The sequence below is a fragment of the Pinus tabuliformis genome, chromosome 8 (assembly GCF_031772625.1).
Source record: "Pinus tabuliformis cultivar Carrire ecotype Pingquan chromosome 8, CPIR1, whole genome shotgun sequence".
Lineage (NCBI taxonomy): Eukaryota > Viridiplantae > Streptophyta > Pinopsida > Pinales > Pinaceae > Pinus > Pinus tabuliformis.
In genome coordinates this window covers 986,870,845-986,882,119 of record NC_142294.1, presented here as the reverse complement: position 1 = coordinate 986,882,119, position 11,275 = coordinate 986,870,845, and the positions used below count along the sequence as shown (strand labels likewise).

At 36.6% G+C, this 11,275-nt stretch overlaps 1 pseudogene across 1 annotated transcript; it reads right to left on the bottom strand.

Moving 5' to 3' along the window:
* Positions 1–775: 775 nt before the first annotated feature.
* On the bottom strand, positions 776–9,315 carry LOC149238724 (uncharacterized; annotated as a pseudogene). The gene is made up of 2 exons (XR_016246398.1): positions 7,329–9,315; positions 776–1,430 (listed from the first exon to the last, which is right to left on the bottom strand). The product of XR_016246398.1 is annotated as an uncharacterized LOC149238724 (transcript).
* Positions 9,316–11,275: the final 1,960 nt, after the last annotated feature.

Below are 11,275 nucleotides of genomic sequence, written 5' to 3'. Positions count from 1 at the left end.
AAATCATGAAAAAATTTCTATTAGTAATTGATAAATCATGAAAAATATAAGTTCAAGGAAACGAAATTATACAAACTGAAGTTTCAATTAAAATAGAAAACCGTGACAATATCGAAAGCTAGAGGCAAATTTATTCTACGCATATATATGTAAAAGCTTCGACAAGATTTGCATCATCATCACTAAATGAAAGAAAGAAGAGAGGAGAGTATAGTTCTTTCTTAGTCCAATGCCAACTCTGTAGCGTACACTACAGCATTAAAGCTACTAAATTTGGTGAGCTTCCTTTAAACACTCTGCTTTGACACTGGAATATGATAATCATAACTTAGCAGTCATATGCTGCCAATGTCTGCCATGGTAACATTTTACTTCAAAAGGAAGCTCACCAAATTTAATATTTCATTCTCAAATAAGTTGTGGTCAGTGAAACCTTTAAACACTCTGCTTTGACACTGAAATATGATAGTCATAACTTAGCAGTCATATCGTGCAAGACAACTATCATAAAAGAACATCTCTTTTAAGACATCTCAACACTAACAGCAAGAGATTTTATATCACTGAGATCTATGTCTTATTTTTTGTAGTTTCAATCATGTTGAGCCACAGAAAAACTAAACTAAATAGCACAAAAAACAGACCAACCTACAAAGCCTGAATAATGTTACAAAGTTACAAACATGTCCAAGGAAGACAAAAGAAACAGACCATAGCACAAATTAGTGCAGCATAGACAAAAAGACAAAATAATAGAAGCATCCAACCCCATAGCAAGCAGCAAATAAAATATATGTAATGTCAAATATTGTTTTTTCTATAGGAAAGGAAAGAGGAATGGCTGCAGTATCCACACAAAAGAAAATGGAGGAATGCCTAATTGGACCATTCTGAACTTCAACAATGATACAGTAGTTATGTATGCAGGCATTCACAGTCTACAATAAGAGGTAATAGCTTCAATGACGTTGCATGATCCTATCTTCCAACTAAATTATGCAATGTGCTGCTGTGAAAGAATGTCAGCACGTACCTGAAAAAATACATGAGGAAAACCACAGGGAAAAGCTGATTCTAAACTGTAAATACTGCAAGAGGCTTCCACAACTGCTGCAGTTCTAGAAAACAAAACACTAGATGTGACATCTTAGTTGAGGTAAACATATAGATAGGTATGTTAGCTAGGACAGGCCAACTATACAAGCTTTTTCATAACATTTCATTCGAATTGTAAAGCAGAAGTTCACATCACTGGATATCCCATTAACCGCTTGCAGTCTTGTAAGAAGCTTTATTAAAATATGTAAAAACTAAATCCTGACATGCATATATCTTGAACACGAGACCTCAATTTATGGAGCCACCTCTGCCATTTCAATGCAAGAGTCCAACGGATCCAAAGGAAAGTGTGTCGGAGAAGGAAGTGCGATCTGAGAAAAGGGTACATCTAGTTAGATAACAAGACCTGCAAATGGGAAGATCCAAATGCATGGAATAACAAGGCAACACATAGTTTCAGTAGCTCTCTGATTTTACAAATAGAAATGATCACTTTCAACAAGCAAGAAAAATAAAATAAGCTTGATAAAACTTAGAACTATAGTAAGCATGCAATCAGCTTCATCATTACATCTATTTAATAGATAGTTTTGTTTATTCAACTTCAGTATTACATCTATTTAATAGATAATTTTGTTTATTTAACTTCAGTATTTTACATCTATTTACTAGGAAGTTTTGTTCATAACAATGAACCAAGGAGGAATTAATATCAAATTAAACAAAATTGAGCTTCCCCTTAGCTACATCAATTTTGTTACAATAAGTAAATTCAAAAGAAAAACAAATAGGAAAACTTGGACTCCAATCAAGCATGTAACATAGACCAGCTTTTTTCTCAAGAACCAGAAGATTAATATATCGAATAGAAATTTCAAAATCAAGCTGCATATATTATCAGGGTTAATTTATAGCAAACTTGATTTTGAAATAGAAGAGTAAGACCAAGTACAGTAAGATAGGCTCCTCCATAAACCAGGGCTTAAAAGTAAGTCGTAAAACTATTAGAACATGCAAAGCCAGAGGCAAATTTAATTTACACATAAACCACCTCTACCTCTACAAGCATCTCCAAATCAGCCATAACCTTATTTAGGTTACTCCTTTTGTAAAGTAGGCAGTAATATGGTCAAAATCTAAACATCCAAATGACCCTAAAATAATCATTGTAAATGGCATTTAGGGAAGGTCGTAGATACATAAAAGATGAGAAATGCGCTAACTGCAACGTTTTCCCACAAGAGTCCTACAGGGCCAGATGTGAATCTGTTGATCCCAACCTGTAGTCCAATAAATAGATAGCAAAAATGCACTTTCTGGTAACCAAAAAGAATATAACAATTAGGTCAACCCCTGGGGAAGATAAATAATCCAGAGTCATTACTAAAAGACGGCCACTTGTATGCACTAACATCATTCTATCACTCTTAGCCAAAGCTTTCTTGAATTAATCGGGAAAATAGACCTAATTAACTAGATTAATATAGGACCAAAACAACTTATGTAGTAAAGTGGCAACCTTATAGAGAATGACCTAGGCTAGCCAATAGATTATCTTCATTCAGAATCTTTTAACCTGTGACAGATGAGTTGCTAATCATCATGAAAATTTTCTACTTGTAGTGTACATCTAATATTTTGTCAAAGTTTCTGCAATCTACTCACAGATAGTAGAAGACAATTAGAGTTCCTTGCGCAAAATTTGAAATTGGCTCTTTCTGTTTATGTATCAATAACTAATGTAATAGGCTCTACCTAGGTATGATTATGCACATGTCTAAGAGATAAAGATATTCAAAGTTCTACAATGATCATAGCAACATATGGCTGATGGTTATTTTAGAGAACTCATTATTCACGATGTAATTGATTAGAACAATAAGACATAGAAGTTAGACATAAGTTCATAACATAAATCTTCTGAGAAGCCTACAATTTTAAAAAATTGCAAAGCAAAAAAGGTGTTTCTATTTAAGTTTTCAAAAGCCGAATAGCAATTGGATATAAGTGTTTTGCCCTAAATAGTTCAAAACCAGAGAAATGTTTTGATTCTATGGCATCTTATTTCAGATTCAAACCTAAATGACAGCAATGTGAAAAAGACGGCAGTTTAAATTGAAAAATAAATTCAAGCTCTATTTTCTTTCGCATGCAGGGAGAAGGCTAGGATTTCCTGCTAGGGTCCTCTGATCTGACATTCCACATTTAAGCCAAATTGGGGGCACTTGCTCCCCTTCTCATCCCTTTGAACAAGCCAGGGATGATTTGAAAACGTTAGCTGGTTCGGCAGCTAAGTGAGGCAGAACAGTGATGGACAGAACCGTTTTGTGAAGTGAGTCAAAGAAGCTGTGCGGTTATTGGTGAAATCTAATGCTCCACTCAGCAAAGCCCTTCCGTTTATTGATAATGCTCTGATTGGAAATTTAATGGATCCTAGCCAGACCCCGAGACATTGGAAGGATTGTTGAATTGGTAGTGGATCCTATTGATGCAAGGACCACTTAAATTTTATTATAGCGGAAATGGATTTTACCCCTGTTTAAATCAAAATCATTAAAGTCATTAAAGTCGGGAGGTTTTTGAAAGAGTCTGCAAGATTAAAAAAATACAAAAATATTCATTAAAAAAAAAGTCATTAAAGAAACTACCTCACTCACGATTTTTTTGAAAAAACTCCCGACTTTTTCGATAAAATCCCAATTTTTTCAAAAAAAAAAAATTAAAAAGTCGTTAAAGAAACTACCTCACTCACAATTTTTTGGAAAAACTCTCGATTTTATCCAGACTTTTTCGATAAAATCCCAATTTTTTCGTTTTCCAAAAAGTCACCAAAAATCTGACCGATAAAATCAGACTTTGCTGATTTTATCGCAACTTTTTCCACACTGATTTAAATAATAAGGCAAGACAAGATTGTTGTGTGCTTAACAACAACTTTCTTATCAATTATTGTCTCTGTACATCTGTGTTTATGTGCTATGCTTGTGATTTGTAATATTGTTATATTTGTGAAAAGGCCACACTTATATGATAAGGACTTGTGGGCTCTTATTAGTGACTTAAGCTTTAAGTTAGGGTTTTGCAGTTTTACCTCATTATTCGTATAAAATTATAAATAGCAGTTCCCCCATCGCATACATATTTCTTATCATTTTTTCAATAGAATCAACCAGTTGCTGGTTTATTGGAGAAAAAATCTGCCCTTGGATGTGCAAGTGCTGCCCCCACTCTTTTTACTTGTTTTGGCTCTTATTTTTGTTACTCTTAGTTTTCTTTTTTGGTTGCTTCAACAGTTGCAGTGGAAACTAGTTCCATTTCAGGTACAGGAATATTGCAAGTGATAATTTACTTGTGTTGCTCAGTCCATGGTAACCTTTAGGCTTTCAGCATAGGCACACCAGCAGATCCCTTGTCCTCGGTTCCTGTGCACAGCAGGGAGGACAGTGTTGATGAGGGCACAACAGTAGCAGCAGGGAGGTGCAGTTATGGAGAGAGATAAGGGGTGCATGCATGCTCAGCCTTAGGTTAATTTCAGTTTAGCTGTCAGTTCAGGACCAGAAGGTGCCTTTTCTAATTTAAATTTGCTTTTCCAGTTTACATTAGATTTTCCAGTTTTAGCAAAAGTACATGAGTTTTGGAGTGATTCCATTCTTAGACTAGGGCACAGATACACATGCATGTACCAACTTTAAGCTATTTCAAGTTTCGCTGTCAGTTCAAACTTAGAAAATTAGAAAGAGACTTTTCTATTTTCAGTTTGTTTTTGCAGATTTATCTTAAGCGTGCATGAGTTATGGAGTGATTCCATTCTTAGACTAGGGCACAGATCCCAAGGTTAGTGGCAATGCACTATGTGAAGTTGCCTTATTCCAGTTTAAGTAAAGTCATGCAAGCTGGGCACTCTATCCTAGGTGCCTAGGGTAATGGTGATGCCTTGTAAACCCTAGGGCCTAGCCTTCTTATTATATGCAAGAAAGGCAGGGTCTTCCCCATTTTGATATATATTGATAGGATTTTGAAGTGATTGCATTGTACAGTTTTCTTTTCAGTTGATAGAGAAAACAGGTGTGATTGACTGCCGAAGAAACCTAGAACTTGCTGTTCATATGTTTCAGTTATCCATGTGTTCTTAGATCTCCTATCCTTACTATAAGTTTTGAGAGTTCTCAGTTTTTAAAGCTATCCACATTGTGGGAATGCAGGCCTCCTTACCATGTCCTGAAAATTTAAAAGCAAGTCGATATCAGAGAGTGGGTTTTCCCCCTTTTTTATGAGTCTCTTAAAAAATATATATGTTGATGACTAGATCACAATCTAATGTGACTAATGAAGAGCGAGAGGAAAGTTTCATGAAGTTTGTCGAAGACATGAGGCAGTTTGTGTGAGGTAAAGTGCCCATGGAACCTAATCTAGAGTCTTCATTTCACAACCCCATATCTCTAAGGGAAAGAGGAGAATATGAATCCTTAAGAAATGAAAGGTAACAACACTCCTCCCGAATCCCAGCTCATCATCGCCATGAACCTCTCACAGACCCAGTTTCAATATTCAGATGAAGATCCCACAATATAACATGGTGGCAAAGTGGAAGTTCATACTTGGTTAAGCAAGATCAAGTTGGCATCCGAGGTGTACCACATGCAAAACCAAGATAAAATTTAAATGTATCCCTACAGCATTTGAATGGGGCAACCCATACATGGGATTCAGAGATGGATTGCTAAAATATCTACAACGTTTAGTGCTAGTTAAAAGATGCATTAGCTCAGAAGGAAACCCACAATTGGGATGAGCCTTATGATGTTGAGCACGTGCTCTGTTCCAAAAGGATATGTCAATCAAAGAATACAATGAAAGGTTCCCATTTTTGGAGTCCAAGGCCAGAGTCTTTACAGATATGGTGTGAGCCATCTCTACTTCAGACCTCAGGGCAGAAATTTGAACTAAGGTGAGAATGGACAAACCTGACTCTTTGGAAAAGGCCATTACTATAGCTAGAAGAATAAAAAGTCACATGAAAGCTACTAAGAGAAAAATACCTGGCTCCACTATAAGATGCTATAGAATATACATATGATAGAAGAGAAAAGAAAGTAGGTAAGTCTGAAATACCAGAAAGGCTGCCTTGCATGTACTTTTTTATTTCAGAGGGATAATATATTTTGATTTTTTTTCAAAGAAATGGTTGAAAAATAAATTCATTTTATAGATGAAATTTAAAATGCACAAATCTGGACAAATAAAGCAAATCGGCACTCAATCTAATGAAGCAACTTATAATAAACCCCCCCCACCCCACACTTTCCCAAAATATGTCACTATGAAAATAAGAAGAAAGGACAGTACAGACTCCCTTGGGAAATTGTTTTTCCAGATTTTGATGGTTTTTCGTCGTATTCATAAATGGTTGTTCTAAAAATAAACAAATTACAATAATTTTCTCTAGTTTGCATAAAATAGCCCACGAATGCAAAGTTTCCAGCATAGACAATGCTAATTAGATATATCAAAAGGCTACTCAGACACTAGAAAATCTTTGATGAAGAATTTGACTCACAAGAATTCATTGAGAACAGTTCATGCTATCAAAATCTCAAGTAATTATCAATAAAAGAAGAATAACAACAGGACTCCAGGCATGCTAAAAGGATACAGAGCCTGTCAATAAATCGATTTGTATTGACATTTCAAATTCTTCATTATAAACTCGGTACTGAAATAAGTGTGGCTTGTGTAAGAAAAGACCAACCTATACACATATGGTATTTGATACTTGACATGAACCAAGGTCGTGAAACCTCCCATATACTTTCCTGAAAATGAGAACTTCAAAATAGAATGCACTTCACAACTTTTATATCTAAATAAATACACCAACATAGAGTTGGCAAACAAGAGACTTATTCTGAGCGAATTTAAATATGTGCCAACCCTGCCAAACACAACAAAAAATAGAGGGCTTTGATATTTTGATCCTTAGAGATGTACGAATAAAGGAAAGTTTTGAAATTTTGATGCTTGTTGATTTTCTAATTGAATTAACGCTTTTCATTTTTAACTGGATCTATCTATAATGCAAAAATTTATGCAATTTCTGAAGCATCTCAGGATGAAGCCAACACCAATTTCAGATATAGGAAAACTATATGGTTGGATTTTCCCAAAGCTAATCATCAGGTGGTTTATCCTTCTGTAAGAGAAAGTAGACAATTAACAATGGTTTACCTGTTTAAAATAAAGGTTCGTTTCTCTTAGTTTAGTGCCGTTACCTGCAATATTCAGGCACGCCGCCTTGCTGATCTACTTGTGAAGATAGGAGTTTTAGGAGGCAGAGAGTGGCTTAATTGGGTAGAAGATAAATTCACCCTGCCTGCAATTTTTTTATCTGGTTTAAGTATATCCCTACGACAGGTTGATGTTGCTTCCACTGAAAGATCACTTTCCTGGGCAAAATCTTCAGATATAGACTTTGTCCTCCTTTCCAAATTACGCCTCATGTTAGATCGCTTAGCATGTGATCTCAATGTGCTCTCATCAGTTAAAGGAGAACCTTCAGTTCGCTGACCTAGATGGTCCTCTTGATGATTTCGAGAGTGGAGTTGAGTCCTGCTAGATTTAGACAATCCAGCTTCTTCACATTCTTCAATATTTCTAGTATTTAATGATGTCTTTTTTCTTTTGAGTCCTCCTCTATTCACACTAATGGCATCCTTAATGTCAAAATCATGCTGATCTGCAGCAGGTCCATTACATCGTAAAGAACAACTAGCTTCTTCCTCCATTATAGATGCCTCTGTTTTGTTCTTTCTCAGTTCAAAATCCTCTTCCTCCATAGCTTCCGAAGCAGTTTCTGCCACTTTGTCCAAATTACAGACCTCTGCCTCCAAGGACCAATCATCTACATTACTAGTAACAGCCTTACTGTAAGCGCAGGCTCCCAGCTCTTCTGAAGCATGCTGTCTATCAGAAACCACAGCTTCTACAGAAGATACGAACCTCAGGGTCGGACGATCAGATTTCTTAGGTGGGCTAACAGGACTAGAAGATGGCGAGCATAAATTAGAATCCATCCGTTTTTCTGAATGAAGGCGTACATTCAAGTGCCCCATATTCCTAGAAATCCTTGGAGAGCTGTTGATTGCACGGTGCAGCTGACGAGCCAATTCCTCGTCATTTAACGAATGCGGCATCACTACTGTGATTGCGTCATCTTTCACTCCCTTTGTCTCGATCCTCTTTCCTTTGTAAGAAAGCTTGATGGGTTCATGCTTCACTTTCACAGGGTTGCGTTTAGAACGCAGTAACACTGTAGACGGTCTGTCTTCCTCTTCCTCTTCCTCTGCTCCCGTCCCAATTTGTTCCCCTTTATAAAGAAGTTTGATGGGCACGTGCTTCTTCTTAGTAGGTTTACTTTTGCGTTAACACAAAACCCTCTGCCTTCCATTTCTTCCATAGCTGCTGCAGAAGCTGCCAATTCTAGGGCAGACTTGGCGGCAGCAGCCGCCTTCACGGCTTCCGCAGCTTTTTCAACAGCAACTCTCTTGGCAGCGGCAGCGACCTCTGCAGCGGCCAAAGCTGCAGCTTTGGATGTTTCTACAATCTCCTGGGGAGATCTTGAATGAGAGTTCCCAAACCCTTTAAGGACTGCAGGGGCTGGGGATGGGGAATTCACGACAGTGGACGCTGCAGGAGATGAAGAATAAGATGAAGAAGAGGAAGACAGCCACCCATTCTGCTGCTGCTGCTTCTTCAAACCCGCAAGCAGACGCTTCCGGGGAGGCAACGATGACGCAGCAGGTGTCCCTAGACCCTCCCCGGAATCGAACCCTAGTCCCTCTGATTCAGCCATTAACTTCTTCTTTCAATTTCAATTCCATAAAACAGTCGCAATTGAATTGAGTACAACACCAGGTTCCATCTTCCCCTCCTCTTTCCCATGTCCCAGGATGGATCTTATTTAATTAACCAGGTGGGTGCAAGGCTAACATCACAACCTGCTAAGAAAACAAAATAAGAATTATCTAACAGCAATCAATTACATACCTTGCGCTGTGCGGTGCTGGGCTGTGCTGTAGGGTATAAAATTAAGGGTTTGATCGAATATCGTCTCAGTCATCCTCCATTCCCACTTCCTGCTCGCGCTTGAGCGATAACAACGAGGACCATCATGGGTCGTGTCCCGGAAGAAGTACAAGCAGATTCACCGCAGTAAAAGAAAATTAACACCCCGGGTGAGTTTGACTTGTTTTTGATGGATCTTCACTACTGCCTAGTCATTTCCAACCATTTGCATGCTCACACATAACTATCAAAATCCACTTACACTACCAGACGAGATGAGAGTCGCTTTTTATGATTTTGGAAATTCCGCCACCCCTACATCACTGCTTTCGAATGTGATTTTTCAATTAAATATTAAATGCTATTATCTTGGATAATCTATACTCTACTCTATCTTCCAATCTTGCATTGGTTATGATTATATTACAATATAATATTTATGATTTATTTTTAAACATGAGTAATGGTTAATTTGTTGTGATGTGATTAGGTTTGTTGTTTGGCTTTTTTCCAAAAATAAAAGCAAATTTTTTACATATAATTTTAATTAAAATTTCAATTATTAAGTTAGGATTATTTAGTATATGTAGTTTGAATTTTTTTGAGATATGAATATTTTTTATATAAAATTATTATCATATATTGATTTATAAAAGTGTTTCATTTTAATATATAAATTTCAATATATTATGATGATGATATTAATTATTAATTAGGAAACTATATGGAAGTGGTGTGGTGTCTTCTATTTGCATAATAGTTGATTGGTTGTGATATGAATATGAATGTTGCATGTCTTTTCACCATATTTATGGATAAAAATTCATCACATTGGTGGAGAGAAGTAGTCAACAATAACATATAAGCTACTAAGTGGTCAACAATAGCATATAAGCTACTTCCTTAGTGCCTTTATGCCAAAATAATAATAATACAAAAATCTCTCATTAGTAATACTCCATTGTATCAAAGTCTCATGGTGGATGAACTAAGCAAGTCATTGAAAATCTATGAGTAGGAACCCTATAGTGTCATTTATGTTGGAAGTTGACCCATGATTTTTAGTGATTTCCCTTGCATTTTGGATAGTTGACTATGTAAGATACCCTCTTGCAAAATTCCAAATGACCTTTGAGTTTTAATGAAATTGTCAAGTGATAGATTTTGTAAACACATTGTATACATAATATTATAGGTGTAATTTTTAATTTACTTGACTCGGGTAAGTTACCCAGTGGTGATTTTTCATTAATCATATCAACTCCTCAAGTGGTGTAGGTGTTCTTCTAGTTATTCATTGCCAAGCAAATATGCATAATGGAAATAAAGAACATTTAACATGTTGGACTGATATATATACTAAGCCATAATTGCATTATAAATTGTTATAAAATAATTGATATCAGATTTGAGAATAGACAGACTTTACATTTAACTCAGCCATAAAGACACAACATTTGAGATAAAGAGAACCTAGAATACAGAGTGAAATTTCAAGACAGTGAGAAACTTGTTCCTTGTACAGAATCCTTGTGTGAAGGGTGGACGAAAGCTTTAGAACCAATGTCTCTTTCCTCTGCAAACTCATCTAGTGCTCCTCCAGCAAATCTGAAATGGCTTGATGTTGATAAAGGATGGTGCACGAACAGTTAGCAGGATTATACCAACTCCTGCGCACAACCAGAGGTAACACGACCTGTATAGTTCTAATGGCAGCCTTCAATACATCCCACACACCACAGGAAACTTAGGCTTGGGCTTTCAACATGAGTATGCTCATCCAAGAGTGAATGTGACCCTTATACTGAGATAAATTTGGTCTCCCAATAACTAGAACTCAACCTAATAGCTAGAAGATATCTCTGCTTCGAAGAAAGGGAAGAACTCGTCCTTTGAGCTAGGACTTCGACCCACACCAGCTCATAAATGATCTGATCCTCACACTGAATGAACTCGGCCTCAAAATCCACTGAATCGGCCCACGGTTTATGGTAGTGTATGGCTCTCCCTTTAATGGAAAATTGACCCCAACTTGACTTGGAAACTTGCTACTCTTGTGGATATTCTACATCTTGCCAAAAGAGAGAAACAATTATTAAGAAGGTAAAATCAATTGATAAGACCTCTTCACTTCAGTATATTTTGCAAAACATCT